Source organism: Sorex araneus, chromosome X, assembly GCF_027595985.1.
Source record: "Sorex araneus isolate mSorAra2 chromosome X, mSorAra2.pri, whole genome shotgun sequence".
NCBI classification, from domain to species: domain Eukaryota; kingdom Metazoa; phylum Chordata; class Mammalia; order Eulipotyphla; family Soricidae; genus Sorex; species Sorex araneus.
Window position 1 is genome coordinate 164,480,479 of NC_073313.1, and position 20,900 is coordinate 164,501,378.

Below are 20,900 nucleotides of genomic sequence, written 5' to 3' on the forward strand. Positions count from 1 at the left end.
TCTTTGATGGGCAGCAGCTGGACAAGCTGGACGGGGAAACTTGTCTGAAGCCCTAGAACTATTGGCTCATGTCCTGCCTATGACATTCTATTTCCTCCTCTCTGCTCATTACACCTCCTCTCCAAAGAAGGACGCTTGCAAGGACCAACCCTGGGCTTCCAAGACTGGCTGTGCCCTGCAACTATGGTCCAAGATGCCCCGGAAACAATTGACCCTGTTCCAGACACATGTCACCAGCAGCAAAGAAACCTAATTTTATTAGCACGATGACCTAATCATGGTGCAACTTCTTGGGAGGCGGGCTTTTCCTTCTCTAGCTAATTTCATTATCATCAGAGGTCAGATTCTAGGAGCACCAAGGGGGGAGTCACATTCATTCAGATTTTGTTCTCTCTCTCTCTCTCTTTCTCTCTCTCTCTCTTTACTCTAAGTGAATTTTATGCTTCGATTTTTATTTTCAACAGAGATCCAGAATTATCCGACAATCTGATTTGTTGCCCCACAGATGTCTGATAAAGTGTGTTCTGGTTTTCTGATTATCCGTACCCCCGAGGAACACATTTTTCTCTAGCCAAATATTAACACAACGCAGTTATGTAAACAGCCTTCTAGAACACATCGTGCTTTGGGGATCGTTTCTGTGGGAAGACGGGACAGGGGTTAAGGCATGTGTCTTAATGGGAAGTCAATTAGCATTGGTTCCCAGAACTGCACGGGGTGTTGTAGCAACTCCCCCCACAAGTACCCCTGGGGTGACTCAGATTAGAGAGGGTGGTGGATGAGATTTGTATTTTGGAGCGGTGAACCACACGTGTGGGCTGGAGCGATAGCACAGCGGGTAAGGCGTTTGCCCTGCATGCGGTTGACCCGGGTTCGATTCCTCTGTCCCTCTCGGAGAGCCTGGCAAGCTCCTGAGAGGATCCCGCCCACATGGCAGAGCCTGGCAAGCTCCCCGTGGCGTCTTTGAGATGCCAAACACAGTCACAACAAGTCTCACCATGGAGACGTGACTGGCGCCCGCTCGAGCAAATTGATGAACAACGGGACAACAGTGCTACGACAGTGCAGTGCTACGACAGTTGCACTGTTGTAGCACAGTGCTGCGACACAGTGCTACGACACAGTGCTACAGTGCTATGAGGCACACGTGCAAGTTACTCCTGTGAAGGGGATTCACTCTTGGTGGTGTGGGTGGTCCTGGAGGTTGAACCTGAGCCCCCCTATGTGCCTCGTCTCTCTGAGCTCTCTCTCTGGACCCAAATGAGGATCTTTACCCCAAACCCCAAGAAGCAAGAGGCAACACTTGGCAGAGGAGCATGGACGGCTAGGTCAAGGAGAAACTCCTGGCGGAGACACCTGGCAAGTCAGCTGGGCATCCATCGGCCTGCAGCTGCCACTGGCCGGCCCTGGGTGACCTGTGTGCAAGCGATTGATTTGCTGCTTCTGCCAAGGAGCGGGAAGCAGGTGCTCACACGGGCAGCCAGAGAGCAGAGGCAGGGCAGGGATAAGTCATACTGACGCTTTCCAACGGCATCTGCCCTGACGAAGATGTAAGGCCCAGGTCGATGGAACAAGGCCATCGACCCACCCGGCAACAAAGCCAGCCAAGAAAAGGGGGCCTGGTGGAGAGGGGTCGGAGATTTTTTCTGAAGCTTTGGGGAGCTTGACAGAGTTTGGCTTCCAGGGCCAAGGCTGAAGGAATGTACAAGGCGGCACTGCACTGCTGCACTGGCGTTCCGTTGTTCCTCGATTTGCTCGAGCGGGCGCCAGTCACGTATCCATGGTGAGACTTGTGGTGACTGTGTTTGGCATCTCGAAGACGCCATGGGGAGCTTGCCAGGCTCTGCCATGCGGGTGGGATACTCTCAGTAGCTTGCTGAGAGGGATGGAGGAATCGAACCCGGGTCAGCTGCGTGCAAGGCGAATGCCCTACCCGCTGTGCAATCACTCCAGTCCAAGGTACATTGAATAAAAGGTTTCCTGTCCCTGGCCCCCCGGCCCTTTCCATATTATCAAGGTTGCTTGCTTAAGGGTGGGGAAATTGAAGAGGTTCGTTGAGTTAATATCAAGAATTATGGAAGTACTTAAACCCGGGAAGAGGCCGATAAATACCACTCAGAAGACGAGACGAGATTGTAGCACTGATCCCTGGGGGGCTGTCTGGCCTTCCCTTTTAATTTCCCTCCAGTTGTAATAAGATAACCAAGGTTTCGAAGACAGGCCGTGCGTAATTAAAACGGAGATGATACGACCTTCATGGCTGGGTAATTCAGGTTGCTGAACTGACCTGACCAAAATCGACAGCACCCCCCCCCCCGGCCCCAGACCCAGAGAAAATGACGCCCTCGGCCGGAGAGATAGCACAGCGGGGAGGGCGTTGGCCTTGCACGCGGCCGGCCTGGGTTCGATCCCCGGCATCCCAGAGGGTCCCCCGAGCACTGCCAGGAGTGATTCCTGAGTCCAGTGCCAGGAGGAACCCCTGAGCATCGCTGGGTGTGGCCCCAAAAAAAGCAGAAAGAAAAAGAAAAGGAAAAAAAATGACGCCCTCGGGAGAGATCCTGCTGCCGGCTTGGGGAATGCAGTTATTCCAGTGCTTCTCACTCACTCATTCATTTCATCATGGGTCAACTGTGTGCTGGCTGACGCACTGGGACCTGGGTAAGGAATATTAGACACCCACGTGGCCCTGACTTTCTGGAGGAGAGAGAGCCTGCAGCAGACATTCATCTGTCAAGAAGTTAAACACTGGATGTGGCAGGTCCAAATAAATAAATAAATTTTTCCTAAAGCTTTGGGGAGCTTGACAGAGTTTGGCTTCTGGGCCAAGGCTGAATGAATGTACAAGGCGGCACTGCACTGTTGCACTGTCATTCTGTTGTTCATCGATTTGCTCGAGCGGGCACCAGTCACGTCTCCATGGTGAGACTTGTTGCGACTGTGTTTGGCATCTCGAATACGCCACAGGGAGCTTGCCAGGCTCTGCCGTGCGGGTAGGATACTCTCGGTAGCTTGCTAGGCTCTCCAAGAGGGGTGGAGGAATCTAACTCGGGTCGGCTGTGTGCAAAGTAAACACCCTCCCCGCTATCGCTCCAGCCATACACACACACACACACACACACACACACACACACACACACACACACACACACACAGAGAACTCTGTTCCCTGGAACTGGCCCACTTCCAAAGATGAAGGACGATATACGAGTACCGTATTTCACATAATAGAAAGTCACAGCCAAGCCTGCCCCTTCTCTTTCCCAACCCCCCCCCCCACACACACACACTATGACACAACATTTTCTTGATATTGATTGGGAGGCATCCATTAATCTCCCAAGATGTTAAAATGTGGGGTGTGTATGGGGGGGGGAATGGATTGATCAATTGGTGCCTTTTGAGCAGATTCCTGAAGAGTCCCAGGAGAACTGGGGAAATCTCACGAATTTGTTTAGCTCGTGGGATACAGAGTCAGAGCGTCTTCGACAAGGACGTCAGAAAAGAAAAATGGGGCTGAATCCTTCTGACGGACAAAAGTCCTCTTGAGTCGCCCATGGTACGGGCAGACGCTCCCAGCAAGCGTCTGTCTCGAAACTTAGCATCCCTGCGAGTCCTTGCAAACTCACACAGGGGCGTTTTCAGAACGTTTCCATGGGTGCGTGTGTGTGTGTGTGTGTGTGTGTGTGTGTGTGTGTGTGCACGAGAGAGAGAGAGGGGGGGAGACGTTACTCCACACAGCAGGCAGCCCACAGAAGGAACTCATTACCCCCAAGGGATGGTACAGACGAAAAAAAGCGGTAATTTGGTTCAAAAAAGGATTTGAGATAAATTCGTGGCTGATAGCCCCATAATGGAGTCCATCCCCGCTAGAACTTAAAGACCCTTATTAAATCATCACTTCCGCCTTTTCCTCCCGTGCCAAATAACAGGGGTCCCTCCAGCTTCCCCTAATAGCCCCCATTTTCCAATCCTTCCGTTCGATCTGTCCTCCTTCAAATCGGTGGTCCCCGCTAATGAGGCCCGGCCTCCTGCCTTTCACGTGTCAGCCCCCAGCCACATTATCCCGGGAGCCATCAGGCATAATGGAACACCCCCCCCCCACCACCACTGCCAGTCACAATTAGAGTCTAATGCACATGGTGTTTGGGGACGTGTCATCTCTGAAACTCCTAATAGCCAACATAGAGACTAGGGCGCATTTTCAGTGACGGATGAATGAATGAATGAATGAATGAATGAATGAATGAACGAATGGATAAATGAAGGAGGGAACATGTGATCAGTGGTCCTCTGTCCTCCACGTACAGTTTGTGTCTATGGTGGCAGAAGTAGCACTATCGCACTGTCATCCCGTTGCTCATCGATTTGCTCGAGCGGGCGCCAGTCACGTCTCCATGGTGAGACTTGTTGTGACTGTGTTTGCATCTCGAAGACGCCACGGGGAGCTTGCCAGGCTCTGCTGAGCGGGCGGGATCCTCTCGGTAGCTTGCCGGGCTCTCCGAGAGGGACGGAGAAATCGAACCCGGGTTGGCCGCGTGCAAGGCAAATGCCCTCCCTGCTGTGCTATCTCAGGGATGCAGAGCAGAGAGTTGGGTATCTTGTCAAACAATCTGGGGGTTCAAGCGTACTTATGGCTCCTTTTATGCAGTGCCTGCCGGTGCCACAGGACTCAAGACAAGAGAGAGGATTAGGGAGCCGGGCAGAGGGTTTTTCTGACCTTGTTGTTTCCAGAGAGGGTAGAGACGCATGTTTGTTCTCACGGGAATGATGAACTTAAAACAAAACAAAACAAAACAAAAACACTGCTCTCTGCAAACCAAATATGAAATGCTCCGGGCTCGCACATTCTCGGGTGGAACCACTGGGGACTCGGCCCCCCAAGGCGAGGGCAACAGAGGCGAGAATAAACAAGTGGAAGCAACGAGAAACTTTGTGCAGAAAACGCCCTGCAATGAAGAGGCAACTTCAGGGGCGGAGAGGGAGGGCAGAGGGGAAGGTGTCTGCCTGGCAGGCAGCTGACTCTCTGCATGTGACCCTCTGAACGCCCCCAGGACAGCCCAGAGTGACCGGAGCTGAGGATGACCCCAAACCAAATAAAGCAAAGCCAGAAGATGGGTGAGTTAGTGATGGGAAGATAACTATACCCAGAATAACGCCAACATTTTTTTTTTTTGCTTTTTGGGTCACACCTGGTGATGCTCAGGGGTTCCTCCTGGCTCTGCACTTAGGAATCACTCCTGGCAGTGCTCAGGGGACCCTATGGGATGCTGGGAATCGAACCCGGGTCAACTGCGCTCCAGCCCCAAATGCTGGCATCTTGATAGGAAGCAACTCAGCCACAAGATAGGCTGACAAAGTGTCTTCCCCAAAGAAGACACACGGATGGTCCCCAGACCCCTGAAACAGTGCTCAGCTTCACGCCTCACTAGGGAGATGCAGATCTAAAGCACACAGGATTGGAAATAGTGCCACCAGAAAGGAGGAGGAGGAGGAGGAGGAGGAGGAGGAGGAGGAGGAGGAGGAGGAGGAAGAAATCCTTTAATACTGGGATGCAACTCTAGAACCCAACTCTAGATGAGCAAATAAAGGTGCTGTGCTCACGAGTGTTCATGGAGTACTATTCTGCCGTTAAAAGTGAATTAGTGGAGTACTACTCTGCTGTTAAAAAGAGTGTTCATGGAGTACTATTCTGCCGTTAAAAGTGAATTCGTGGAGTACTACTCTGCTGTTAAAAAGAGAATTCATGGAGTACTACTCTGCTGTTAAAAAGAGAATGTCCCGACTTTGGGGACCACATTTAAGGATGGTGAGATGATCGTGCGGAGTGAGATGAAAGACAATTACTGAGTGGCTTTGCTCCTAGGTGGGATGGGAGTTAGAAAACCAAGTTGCAAGATGCAAAACGAACTCCTGGACTTCAGAGAAAAACCCTGGGGATTTCTGGAGTGGAAGTCAAAGTTGGTGTGGGGGGGATGAGGGGAGGGCTTTGGTTTTTGGTGGTGGGGGTAGGAGGGTCGGGGAACTGCTGAAGTGACAGTTCAACACGTATGACACATGGAATACCCACAACACAGCCCCCTCCCCCTCCCAACCCACCTGCCAACCCTCGAAACGTCACCTGCATGAGAAATCCGTCACAAGGCAAGAAATTCCAGCCCTGTCTTGGCTTGAGCGACAGAATCCTGAAAGTGTCCCCGGGAGAGGGTGGGCGAGGGGGAAGGAACCAACAACAGCTTTCTAGAAGGTGGCGGTGGGGGAGGGGGGGTGGGCATTGAGGGGGTGCAGAGGACACCTGGATATTTCTAGCTTAAAGGGGCCGGGAGCTGTCCAGAGTGTCGCGATTGCCCGCAGGGCTGGAAGCCAGATTGTTAGGGGCTTTGTCCAATGTGACAGGAAGTGAAAAGCCGGAGTGGATAATAGACAGTGGGGGGGCGGGGAGCAGCTGTCAGAGCCTCACGGTCACAGCGAAATCCTCTTAATGAGAGAACACACCTCAGGAGCCAGGACTCCGGTGGCCTGGAGGGAAGGGACCCCCTAAGTCTGAACCTAGATGCCCACAACCCAGGGTGGCGCCCAGCGAAAGGCACCCCAGTGTCATCCTTTAAGACACACGGGGGTCGGGGGAGAAAACCCCAGAGATCATTTTTAAAAGCTTCTTTATTTTGGAAGGTAGGACTGGAGCGATAGCACAGTGGGGAGGGCGTTTGCCGTGTATGCGGCTGACCCGGGTTCGATGCCTCCGTCCCTCTCGGAGAGCCCGGCAAGCTATCGAGAGGATTCCGCCCGCACGGCAGAGCCTGGCAAGCTCCCCGTGGCGTATTCGAGATGCCAAACGCAGTCACAACAAGTCTCACCATGGAGACGTGAGTGGCGCCCACTCGAGCCAATCGATGAGCAACGGGAGGACAGTGTGACAGTGCTAAGGTAGTTCACAATATTTGATTCCATTTAATATCAAACACCAATCCCACCACCATGACGCCTTCCCACCATCATATTTCGGGCGTTTCCATCCCAAACCCCAATCCCCGCCCCAAAGCAGAACCGAAATAATAGAATATTTTCCTCTAAGGTCGGTTGCCTCCTACTTTGAATCCCGTCCAATGTGGTGCAGTGCTCTTGGAGTCTGGGTAGGGCGTGTGCTACGAAGTGTCGCACAGCTGCATTTGCGACCAAGAAAAGGTTCTCTTGGGGCTGGGAGGGGCCTCACCTGCCCGCTCCTGGCACTGCTAACGGAGGCCGTTTCTGCCTCCAACGGGGAGAGGGAATGAGTGAATGAGGTAATGACTGTCACGCAGAATGACTAGGGTGCCTGATCCCAAGTAAATTGACGAGAATTAGTGCTATTTCAGGGGCTGCATCGAGAGCACAGTGGGGAGGGCATTTGCCCTGCACGCGGCAGACCCAGGTTCGATCCCCGGCATCCCATAGGGTCCCCTGAGCACCGCCAGGAGTGATTCCTGAGCGCAGAGCCAGGAGAAACTCCTGTGCATCGCTGGGTGTGACCCAAAAGGGAAAAAAGAGAGAAGAAAAAAAAAAAGGAATCGTTGCTATTTCACACGTGTCGTTGTCAAAGGGGACCCTGAAAAGTTTGCGAATTCACCGACGACTGAAGAAATGAAACAGCGGAGAAAACGGGCAGGTAATTGCTTTTCCCCACCCCCTGATAAATACACTTAGCATCGGTGATATATGAGCTTTACACAAAGGTTTACTCAAGCGATAATAAAAAACAAGAAGTCACCGAATCAATGAAGGCCGCGGGGCTGTAAAATTAAAGGAAGATCTTTAATTGTGCTTGGAAGCTTTCAAGTTCTAAAGGTTATTAAGGCCCAGGCTTCGGTGCCTGCCCTTAAAAAATTAATCTGCTTGTTTCAAGCAGTAACGGGGTGAGCCCCCCTCTCCCCCCCACCCCGCCTCCCCCCTGCTTTCCGGAGATTTTTCTTGCTGGGGAACGTTTCTTCCTTACCACTTGGCCTCCGCCCGCATCAGAGGAGGCCTTAATGAGGTTTCTAGGGAAATAGAGACCAAAACACTTATCCTTTGGATTTAGATCATGCTCCAGTTCGCTTTTGCGGCAGAATCAACCGCGTCCACACTCAGAGACGTGGCCGGCTATTTGACTCGTGTTGGGAAGGGCGGTGCTTTTGACCCGGGCTGGGTTTGAGTGCGTCTCTAGTCTCCGGTTGCCCATGGCGTTCAAAGGCTTGATCTATAAACCTGCCTGGCCCCCGGCCATTAGCGCGGAAGAAGACGGAAAGCTAGTAAATGTTTTCCAAATGAATTAATGGGCGGGTAAGTGGAGTTATCGGCGGCCGAGCTCTCTCTAGACACCGTGATGTAGGATTCTCTCTGAGAGGAGAGGAAAGCGAGGAATTTATTTTCTCCGGTTACTTTGCGGACCCGGCATGCTCCGGCTGTGTCTTCTTAGCGTCACGCTCCAGCCCTGCATCTCTGAGCCTCCTCGTTTATCAATAATCTTCCCCCCCCCCTCTTCAGAATGCCTGGCCCTTCCGGCCCTGAGAAAAACAGCAAGTTCCCCCCTACACCCTAGAGCAAAGACAAATCAAACACCCCCCAGTGTCAGGGCCCGGAGTCAGGCAGAAGGTGGCTGGAATCTGGGGTGCTTCCAGCTTGAGCTTAGTTTGGGGCCACACCTGGCCGTGCTCAAGGCTTACTCCTGGCTCCTCGCTTTGGGGGTGGGGCGGAATTTAAAACAAAAATAAAATTTAAAACAAAACAACACAAAAAACTAGGGGCTGGAGCGATAGCACAGCGGGTAGGGCGTTTGCCTTGCACGCGGCCAACCCGGGTTCGATTCCCAGCATCCCATAGGGTTCCCTGAGCACCGCCAGGGGTGATTCCTGAGTGCAGAGCCAGGAGTGACCCCTGTGCATTGCCGGGTGTGACCTAAAAAGCAAAAAAAAAAAAGACCAAAAAACCAAAAAACAAACAAACAAAAAAAAACCCTACCATTTCCTTGTGGGGATGGAACAAACATTCAGCAGGTTGGGCGGCTGCCTGGCAGTGACCGGCCCGGGGTTCGATCCCCCGCCCCTCAAAGGGTCTCCAGAGCCTCACAGGGCCAGGAGTCAGCCCCGAACAGCACCCAAGATGCGGCCCCCAAACCCTAAATGAAACTCCTCCTTTCCCCCTCACTGTGCTGGGAGAGTGAAAAGAAAACAGGAAAGACCCTCCAGGGTGGGGGGGGCAGCAGCCTGGGAAGCCCGCCTGGCCCGCCCATCTCTGACCCAGGTGGGCAAACTTCAGCCCCCGGGTGGGGGGTGGGGGAAGGAGCCCCCCAACTCCAGACCCTTTTGCCAGCTGGGATTTCTCTGCCTCTCCCTCTCCCTCACTCTCTCATTCTCCCTCCCTCCCTCACTCCCTCTTTCTCTCTCTCCCTCTCTCCTTCCCTCTCTCTCCCTCTCTCCCTGTCTACCTCCCTCTCTCCCTCTCTCCTTCCATCTCTCTCCTTCTCTCCCTCTCTCTCCCTCTCACTTCCTCTCTCTCCTTCCCTCTCTCCTTCCCTCTCTCCCTCCCTCTCCCTCTCTCTCCTTCCTGTCTCTCCCTCCCTCTCCCTCCCTCCCTCTCTCTCCCTCTCTCTTTCCCTCTCTCCTTGCCTCTCGCCTCTCTCTCCCTTTATCCCTCTGTCTCTCCCTCTCTCTCTCCTCCCTCCCTCCGTCTCTCCCTCTCCTTGTTCCCTTTGTCAGAGATTATGCACAGATGGATAAGCAAAGCCCTTAGCCTGACAGCCAAGCTGAGCTCAGCGCTGAAACAGAACAAAGGCCCGAACAACGTTGCTTTCCATGCAAGGGGCGGGGGGGGGGGGGGGGCAGTCGGTTTGGGAAGCCGCTTCTCCCTGCCACTTCCCTCTGGCCCATCTGGGCGGGAGCTGGACCCCCGGCCAGCCGCAGGCTGAGAGGACCCAGGGGGTCCCGGGTAGCGGCCCAGAAGGAAGTAGGAAACAGGGCAGGGGGGCTCAGCGCGCCCAGGAAAGTCTCCCAGCTGCCCGCTGCCCTGACCCGGCGTGGACCACCCCCATCTCCCGAAGGGGTGCGAGGGGGCAGGAAGGGACAGCCTGGGCCCCGTCTCCGCCTCCAGGCTCCCCGCCTTTGCCAACCAACACTCAGGGCCACACCCGGCCCCTAAGGCACTCAAGGGCTGGATGTCCTGGTCCCTTCCATTGATTGATTGATTGATTGATTGAATGATTGATTGCCTTTTGGGCCACACCTGGCGATGCTCAGAGCTGACTCCTGGCTCTGCACTCAGGAATCACTCCCGGCGGTGCTCGGGGGACCCTATGGGATGCCGGGGATCAAACCCGGGTCGGCCGTGAGCAAGGTGTTAATTTTATTTTATTTTCTTGCTTTTTGGGTCCCACCCGGCGATGCTCAGGGCTGACTCCTGGCTCTGCACTCAGGAATCACTCCTGGTGGTGCTCGGGGGACCTTATGGGATGCCGGGGATCGAACCCGGGTCGGCCGCGTGCCAGGCCAACGCCCTCCCCGCTGTGCTCTCGCTCCAGCCTCTTTTCCCCCAGGTCTTAGCTACAACTTTTGGATCCCGGTGAGCCAGTCCAGAGAGGGAGCCTAGAACGGTGTGTGTGTGTGTGTGTGTGTGTGTGTGTGTGTGTGTGTGTGTGTGTGTGTGTGTGTGTGTGTAGACGGCCGTGGGCTGTGGGGAGAAGGACACACAAATGACAGGGCCGGGTGTGTGTGTGTGGGAACATGAACCCCACCATGGCTCGAATAATGACACACCAGTTCAAGGCTGAACTGGAAACACGTTATCCACCCCTCCCCAATGCTGGCTCGACAAGTACCCCCAGGAGAAATGATTTTGGCCTGGGCAGAAAATTAAGGTGACGGGGAGGGTATTGGCCTTGCACGAGGCCGATCCGGGTTCGATTCCCAGCATCCCTTAGGGTCCCCCGAGCACCGCCAGGAGTGATTCCTGAGTGCAGAGCCAGGAGTCAGCCCTGAGCACCGCCGGGTGGGACCCAAAAAGAAAAAAAGAAAGAAAAATTAGGCAGACAACTCATGGTGGGTCAATTTGACTTAAAACAGACGAACACAGGCTCAAAGGCAAATGTTTGGGGACGACCCCCCCCCCCTGCGGCCCCTCCACCCCCCCCCAATATCACTTGACTTTCTTTTTATTTATTTATTTATTTTTTGCTTTTTGGGTCACACCTGGCAATGCACAGGGGTTCCTCCTGGCTCTGCACTCAGGAATCACTCCTGGCAGTGCTCAGGGGACCCTATGGGATGCTGGGAATCGAACCCAGGTTGGCTGCGTGCAAGGCAAATGCCCTCCCCGCTGTGCTGTCGCTCCAGCCCCCGCTGGACTGTTTCTTGTGCTCTCTGTTGCATGCGTCCTTTCTCCCGTGCACGGAACGTTCGCCACACGCCAGGCCCCGGGTGCAAGGGCCGCAGACAGAACGCGGAGGTCTCCCCGGCCCCAGAGCAGTCGCGGGTAAAGGCATCCTAATTGATGGCGAGACAGGAGGTCACCACGGGGGTCACCGTGTCCGGGCGCCCGTATCCCCGAAGGAGGCCTTGGATTAAAATATACGCGTCTATGCACAAAATTAGAATCATTGAAGAAATGCATAATTGGAGTAATTACGGGAGTTAAATGAGAGAGGCGGGTCAGGGATTTTAACAGCCGCGTGATGGATGGGCTCCGTTAATTAGCTCAGGCCTCCACATTACACAGATCCCTTCCACCCGTGGGGGTGGGGGGCCTGTCCTTTGTGGGGGACCCTCCTCTACCTTCTAAGGACAACTGTCTCCCGTCACCGCCTCCTGGGGACAAAGGCCCTGAGGACGTTTCCCAGAAAGGCCTGGCCCCTGCTAAGGCAAGAACGCGGGACCCCTGTGTATGCTGGCCGCCAGCCAGCTGAGGGATTTGGGAAAGCGTCAGACCCCACGGAGGCTGAGAATTAGCCAAGACATCCAGCCGCTTCCTTCAGAGCTGGAAAGGAGACCAATCCCAGGTCCTGCGAACAGCCAGGGACTTGGAAGGATGAAAACACTGTTTTTGTGTCTTTTTTATTTTTCTTTTTGGGTCCCACCCGGCGGTGCTCAGGGCTGACTCCTGGCTCTGCACTCAGGAATCACTCCTGGCGGTGCTCGGGGGACCCTATGGGATGCCGGGGATTGAACCCGGGTTGGCTGCGTGCAAGGCCAACGCCCTCCCCGCTGTGCTATTGCTCCGGCCCTGGGAAATAAGATTCTTTTTTTCCTTCCTAGTGGGCAGAAGCTCTAAGAGAACCAAGTTCTCCTCCTTTTTGCTTATTGTGATTGGCTTTGCAATTAGGGCTCAGTGCAAATTGAGTCAGAGAGAGAGGGACAGACATAGAAAAACCTGCACTCATTCGTGGAATATAAAGTAACAGAATGGGAGACTAACATCCAAGGACAGTCGAGATAAGGGCCAGGAGGATGGCTCCACAGCTTGGAAGCCGGCCTCACGTGCTGGGGGAAAAGGCAGCTGGGATGGAGAAGGGAACACTAAGTGAATGATACTTGGAGGCCTGAAATACATGCGTGCTGAAAGTAGACTATGGACCAAACATGATGGTCATTTACTACCTGTATTGCAAGCTATACTGCAAACCAGCAATGGGTAGGGCATTTGCCTTGCACGCGGCTGACCCAAGTTCGATTCCTCTGTTCCTCTCAGAGAGCCTGGCAAGCTACCGAGAGGATCCCACCCATACGGCAGAGCCTAGCAAGCTCCCCATGGCGTATTCGATATGCCAAACACAGTCACAACAAGTCTCACCGTGGAGACGTGACTGGTGCCCGCTCGAGCAAATCGATGAGCAACGGGATGACAGTGCTACGGTGCGATTGCAAACCATAACAGCCAAAAGGGGAGAGAGAGAGAGAGAGAGAGAGAGAGAGAGAGAGAGAGAGAGAGAGAGAGAGAGAGAGAGAGAGAGAGAGAAGGAATGTGCCACAGAGGCAAGGGAGGGGGGATGGAGTGGGGGTGGTGGGAGGGACACTGGGAACACTAGAGAATGGGCACTGGTGGAGGGATGGGTGCTTGATCATTGTATGACTGAAACGTAAGCACGAAAGTTTATAAGTTGTCACTGTATCTCACGGTGATTCATTAAAAAAATAAATAAATAAACCAAATTAGCCATATAAGAGATGAGGATTCTCTTGAGTTCTCGGGACCAAAACCTGCTTTACTCACTTCTCTGATCAGAAGCAGAAAGTGTCTCTGTCCTACAGGCACCCAGACGCCTTCTGAGGCAAGGCTGCAAGACAGACAGAATCACGGCTGGAGCCAATGCCACCAATCTTTCCTAAATATACGTAACTGGGCAGGAGGGATGGAAGGGAGGGAGGGGAGCCAGTGAAAGTTTTTCCTCTGAATTTTCCTCGATTTTTTTCTTCCTTGGAGAAAATGACTGGACCTGCCACATTGGAGGCTTACAGCTTTTGACATTTCTGAGTCGCAATCACAAGAGAGAGACTGAAGTATCTTCCTTGAGAGGGGGAATTGAAACCAGTGGGAAAGGATTGGTGCCTATTTTCCCAAACAGGAGAGAGAGAGAGAGAGAGAGAGAGAGAGAGAGAGAAGCAACAAAGCACAAAGCAACACCCTCATTTGTGGTGAGCTAGGAGGCATCACGATTTCCAGGCAAGCTCCTTTTGTGCTGAGAGAATCTTCTGGAAAATGGTCGTGGAGAGATGACCCAAAAGATACTCGCTTCTAACTGTAAGAGCTACTAGGATTGGAGGGTCCGTGGGGCAGTTGGGGGGTGGGTGGGGGTTCTGAATTGTGCCGGGTCCCTTTTCTGTTCCAGGTCCAAGGTCAGGGTGAGATGACAGATCATGAAAAGATGAGCTCCCGGCCCTGGTGAGATGCAGATCATGAAGACACTGATTTCTGTTTGGTTTGGGGGCCACACCCAGAAAAGCTCAATAATTACTCCCAGTGGTGCTCAGGGATGCCAGGAATCAAACTTGGGTCCGCCGCGTGCAAGACAAGTGCCCTTCCTCCGGTACTATCACTCTGGGCCCAGGAAACACTGATTCCTTTTTATTATTATTTTTTTTATTAGTGAATTACCGTGAGGTACAGTTACAGACTTACCAACTTTCGTGCCTTGCATTTCAGTCATACAATGGTCCAGTGCCCATCCCCCCACCAGTGCCCATTCTCCACCACCAATGGTCCCAGCATCCCTCCCGCCACCCCCACCCCGTCCCCTCCACCCCACCCCGCCTCTGTGGTAGGGCATTCCCTTTTGTTCTCTCTCTCCTTTTGGGTGTTGTGGTTTGCAGTAGAGGTGTTGAGTGGCCATCATGTTCAGTCTATAGTCTACTCTCAGCCCGCATCTCCCATCCCGAGCGGGCCCTCCTAGCACCCTGTACTTGGTGGTTCCTTCTCTGTCTGAGCTGCCTTTCCCCCCAGCATGTGAGGCTGGCTTCCAAGCCATGGAGCCAACCTCCTGGTACTTAATTCTACTATTCTTGGGTGCTAGCCTCCCATCTTGGGAAACACTGATTTCTTTTTTTTAAAATTATTTTTAAAAAATTTTATTGAATCAGAGCCTGGCATGCTACCTGTGGCATACTGGATATGCCACAAAGAGAAATAAGTCTCACAATGAGAGATGTTATTGGTGCCCGCTCGAACAAATCGATGATCAACGGATGACAGTGACAGTGACCGTGAGATAGTCACAAGCTTTCATGTTTGGGTTATAATCTCACAATGATCAAACACCCATCCCTCCACCAATGCACATTCCCCACCACCAATATCCCAGGTATGCCCCCCCTTTCCCACCCTCCCCCTGCCTCCATGGCAGACAGTCTCTCCCACACTCTCTCTCTACTTTGGGGCATCATGGTTTGCAACACAGACACTGAGAGGCCGTCACGTTGGGTCCTTTATCTACTCTCAGCACACATCTCCCATCTGAGCATCCCTCCAACCATCACTGACTCAGTGACCCCTTCTCTATTCCATCTGCCTTCTCCCCTCCGCTCATGAAGCAGTCTTCCAGCTATGGGGCAATCCCCCTGGCCCTTGTATCTACTGTCCTTGGGGAAACACTGATTTCTAAGGAGTTAACATTCACGGTGTCTCCAGCATGACCCTCCAACCATCTTTTGCATGTGGATAGTCCTGAATCAGGAAGCCAAGGTCCGCCAAGACGAGAGGCAGGTGAGGACACAGAGCGACTTGATGGAACAGCCAAGAGTGGAAACCCGGGTTTTTCTGACCTCGTATCCAGGACTCATTGATTGAGCCCTAAAAGATGGCTGGAACTGTCCGGTAAGCTAAGCTCCTAGTTCATCAAAGCAAGGTGCCACTCTGCATCTTCCTGCTGCCATGGCAACTCAAAGAACAAGTCCAGGTACCAAGGCACAACTCAAAGGACAATGATTTGGAGCAAATTCAAGTAGATTTCTGGCTCACTGGCAAGACGCGAGATGATGAAAGGATCTCACTTAATAGTAGCAGAACTTCTAAGCTCTGCCTCGCCCGGGGTCAGGGAATGAGACTAACCGTGTTGAAATGGAATAAAAACATCCAAAGGATTTAGTCTTCTGTGGTGTGCCTCCGCTGTAGAACCAACAGAACTGAAAGGATAATACACAAACTGCAATAATTAAATGATCGAGAAGAAGGCTTGAGGCTTGGAGGGGAGATGGGGAATCCCCCTGCTACCCTGTTACCCTCCCATCCACCTCTTCTTTCCCTCCCTCAGTTTCTTCCCTTTCCTATCCTCAGTTCTATAATACAGGATCCAGAGTAATCTGGGTATATCCCCCACGCTGATGCCTGCCTTTCCTTCTATGTACCATCTATCTGCCATCCATACATGCGTGACTTCATCTGATCTGTCTTGGCTTACTTCCATCCAAGTTGTAGCAAATTGCATGGCATTATCTTTCTTTGTTGCAGTTCATATAGTCACACAATGAACTGCTACAAAGAAGGATAATATATACTATATATATATACATATATATATGTATATATATAGAGAGAGCCCAGCAGGCTACCAAGAGTATCTTGCTCACATGGCAGAGCCTGGCAAGCTCCCCATGGCATATTTTATATGCCAAAAACAGCCACAAGTCTCACAATAGAGACATTACTAGTGCCCGCTCAAGCAAATCCATGAACAATGGGATGAGGTGATGATATATATGCACAGCAGAACCTGGCAAGTTCCCTGTGGTGTATTCGATATACCAAAAACAGTAACAATGATGGGTCTCATTCCCCTGACCCTAAAAGAGCCTCCAATGTGGCACAGTTGGGAAGGACGGGTAAAGAGAGGCTGCTAAAATCTCAGGGCGAGGATGAATGGAGACGTTACTGGCGCCCGCTTGAGCAACTCAATCAACAACGGGATGATGGTGAAACAGTGATGGTGTGTCTCAAATTTTTATGCACACGTTACAAGTCCACCCATGAATATGACACATTTCGACTGGTCAGACTTCTTTGCTGCCTGTTTCTGGTACCACTCCTGCACGCCCGGCTCAGAAAGGCCCACGGCGCACTGAGCCATGAGTTCTCTGTTCCCACACAGAGGGACAGCAGGAACAAATGTCTCCCCAGGGCTTCTCAGATCAGGCAGGGGCCGTGTTTCAATAAAGTTTTATTGATACAAAACAGAAAGTGAGCTGGATTGAGGCCCCCCAGTCCAGAGCGGGTCAACTTTTTGCATCCTTTGTTTACCGCAAATGAGACGGGGGATGCCAACCTTGGGAAAACCTCACTCCAGTCGTTCTCTGTGGTCGAGATTTCAGACGAGGGTCTGAGATGAGCGGCTTCGGACAGAGGTCCCTGTCAGTGGCGGGTACTGGAAAAAAAATCCCGATGTCTCCTTTGATATGCTAAGAACTGTCAGCCCGCCTGCGTTCAGAAGGGTTTACAAAGAGCTCTTGGGTGAAATGAAGAATGAGCAAGTGCTCTAGACAAAACGCGGCCCTGCCCGAGTGCTGACTCGTTAGGGAAGAGTTGTGGGCGAAGAGATTAAAATGATCAATGAGTCGAGACATCTCTGCCAAACAGGGATGTTTGGTTCCTCGAACCCGTGTTCTCACTGGCACACATAATCTGTCTTGCTCGCTGCTGTTTACTGATTATTTCCACTCCGGGGAAGCCTGTGTGCTCTCTGGAGCACGTACTTCTCCCTCTTTCTCCCCTCACATTTTTCTTCTATTATTTTAAATTTAACTTAATCTTTCTAAAGTTGTTCACAATTGTTCATTACAGATAATATTCACACTCCCATTCTACCGCCGTGCGTCTTCCCACCACCATAAGAGGAAAGTGTGTGAAGAGTGTTGGATTTCATCCTGGAGACATATAAGCCCTTATAATAAGAGATTACAAAGCAGTATGTTAAACCCAAACAAGAATGTGCTACTTTTGGTACATCAGCGGGCTAGAGTATATATAAGAGGACAAATGTGCAAGCTCCAAGACATTCTGTGGCGCTCTCTTCCGGGAGCTTTGTTTTACAGTCTCTGGATCTTGGCCGTTGACGAGATTACACGGTGCTGGGGGCAGTTTGTGGGTGTGACTGCCAAGCTACTGGAAAACTGGGGATCTGGGGGGAGGAGGCCCAGTCCCATTCAGAGCGAGCTTGGAGATCTCAGTCACAGGTCCCACATAGCTGGGCTTTCTGCAGGTTCCCTCCGTTTCTAAGTGGGGAGATGCAAGCTCACCCCATGGGCAGTTTTCTTTTCTTTTTTTTTGGAGGGGCACACCCGGTGATGCTCAGGGCTGACTCCTGGCTCGGCACTCAGGAATCCCTCCTGGAGGTGCTCGGGGGACCCTATGGGATGCCGGGGATCGAACACGGGTCAGGCGCGTGAGAGGCCAACACCCTCCCCGCTGTGCTCTCGCTCCAGCCCCTGGATAGTTTTTATCCTCAGAACTGGGGTGTTAGCGATGCCTCCTCTCATGGCTCTTATGCCGCCTCCCTCCCTGTGGACCTGTGTTCCTTAGGCGGGTACACAATTACCACGTGTTATAGTTGGTGTAGACCCTTACTGAATGCATCCCCTTATCACCCCACCATGAGCTTCTTTGATCATGTTTTCCTTTGGGGGGGGCTTCTAGTCCATTCCATTTATTTTTTGGTGGGGGTGGGGTCACACCCAGCAACGCTCAGCGGTTCCTCCTGGCTCTGCACTCAGGACTCACTCCTGGTGGTGCTCAGGGGACCCTATGGGATGCTGGGAATCGAACCGGGGTCGGCCGTGTGTCAGGCCAACGCCCTCCCCGCTGTGCTATGGCTCCGGCCCCTGTTTCTCCTTTTGAGAGGCTGTCGTGCTCAGTCGAGGGGATTGGACCATCCTCTCCTGAACGAGGAAGGGGAAGGGGAGACGGAGAGCAAAAAATTAAAAAAAGTTGCGCGTGTTTGGGATCTCGTTTCTTCAAAAACAACAGTGAACTGCACACTAGATTTAGCAGGTTAATTAAGGAGTCTGTTAGCGGTGCAGTGAGAACTGGCACGTTCCCAACGCCGGCAGACAGCAGCCAAGGTGCAGACATAACTGATGTCTCTCCAGTGCAGCTGAGACGCAGCCGGCTGGGCGGGCCCCCAGGAAACGCATTTGCTCTGCCAGGCCGGGGGTCCGCCTGGAGGCCAAGGGGCTTCCGGCGTGTTCGCGTCAAGGAAGAGGACAGCAAAGAGCAGAGTCAGCTGTTTGGTGCTGGGGGTGGTTGAGATGGAAGGGACAGGGCTGGAGCGACCGTCCAGTGGGAAGGACGCGGCATCACACATATCCAAGTTGGGTTCGATCCCCTGCACCCCAGAGAGTCCCCGGAGCCCTGCCCAAGAGTGGTCCCTGAGCTCAGAGGCAGGAGTCAGTCCAGAGCACAGAGCCAGGAGTCAGTCCTGAGCACAGAGCCGGGAGTCAGCCCTGAGCACAGATCCGGGAGTCAGTCCTGAGCACAGTGCCAGGAGTGAGCCCTGACACGGAGCCAGGAGTCAGCCCTGAGCACAAAGCCGGGAGTCAACCCTGAGCACAGAGCTGGGAGTCAGCCATGAGCACAGAGCCAGGAGTCAGCCCTGAGCACAGAGCCAGGAAGTCCGCTCTGCAGTTTCTGACTCAATGGGGCGTGGAAGAGGGAAGTTAGCCAGGACCCCGACTCTTAGCTGCTCCTCCCTTGAGGGTGTGACTCGAGGAAGATGAATCAGGGCTGGGGCTGGAGTGATAGCACAGTGGGGAGGGCATTTGCCTTGCACGCGGCCAACCTGGGTTCAATCCCCGGCATCCCATAGGGTCCCCCAAGCTCCTCCAGGAGTGATTCCTGAGTGCAGAGCCAGGAGGAACCCCTGAGCATCGCCGGGTGTGACCCAAAAAGCAAAAAAAAAAAAAAAAAAGAATCAGAGCCGACGTCAGGTCGTTGCCTCGAGTGCTCCTCAGACACCCAGAAATGGGTTTCTTGTTTTTTTTGTTGTATTTTCCCCCCTATTGGCTTTTGTTTAATATGTGTCCCAGATTGAGAGCTGGTAAGGTGGAGATTCCAGGGTAGTTTTTTTTCTTTTTTTTTTTTTTTTGTAATTGAATCACCGTGAGATGCAGTTACAAGCTTTCATGTTTAAGTTTCAGTGATACAATGATCCAACACCCATCCCTCCACTAGGGCACAGTCCCTACCACCCCTGTCCCCAGTATCCCCCCCATCCCGCCCTCCCCCTGCCTCCATGGCAGACAATCTCCCCCACACTCTCTCTCTCCTTTGGGGCATCCTGGTTTGCAATACAGACACTGAGAGGCCGTCACGTTGGGTCCTTTATCTACTCTCAGCACACATCTCCCGTCCCGAGCATCCCTCCAACCATCCCTGACTCATCCCCTTCTCCATCCCAGCCGCCTTCTCCCCCAGCTCATGAGGCAGGCTGCCAACCATGGAGCAATCCTCTTGGCCCTTGCGTCTACTGTTCTCCTGGGTGTCAGGAGGGAAGAAATATTGGCATTTGGGGGAATTCACATGGGCTAGCCATAAAAGGGCACAATCGACTGCATTGGAGGCCAGAACCCAGCACGTGTGGCACTCACAACCATGCTAGTGGCAAAAAAAAAAAAAGGGCTTAGCAAGCATGACGGGACTGGGGGCGGCTCATGGGGGCAGCTCCGGTGCACTGGCCCGGCTGGGCAGGGGTGAGCGGCCCCCTCCCCTGTCCACTGGCGTCCTTGCAGGGGCAACACAGTTCAACTGAGCTCAGAGCGCCTGCTCTGTTCTTCTGTGGTTTTTCACTCACAACGAACTTTGTAGCAGTCAGCCGCAAATCTACAGGAAATGCGGAAAGAAACGCCCCGTCTAAAATTTTCGCCTGGGTTCACCAAGCGGTTTTATTTTTCTCTTTGACACAAGTGGAGGGAAAAATAAAGCAATCTGTGTGTGTGTGTTTCTCTCTCTCTCTCTCTCTCTCTCTCTCTCTCTCTCTCTCTCTCTCTCTCTCTCTCTCGCATCCACAATCACACATAAAACCTGAGAAACACTGTTCCAAGTTTGTCAAACCAAATGTCACTTTAGCAGATCTATCTGGACTTTTGGGGGGAGGACAGGGATGGGATGAGAACTGGTGGTGGACGTCTGGGTCACACCCAGCACTGCCGAGGGCTAACTCATAGCTCTGCACTCAGAGATCACTTCTGTGGTACCTGGGGGGGCCCCATGGGGTGCCAGGGATGGAACAGGGGTCTGCCACATTCAAGGCAAGCGCCCTACCCCCTGTCCTATCAATCCAATCCCTGTAAAACTTATTTTTCTTAAAAAACACAAAATCGGGTTGTTTCGATGAATTGCCACAAGCAAGGTAAGAACCCCCAGGAGGGTCCGAGATGGTTCCCCGAGCCGGATGTCAGATGCAACAAAAGAGCTGTAGA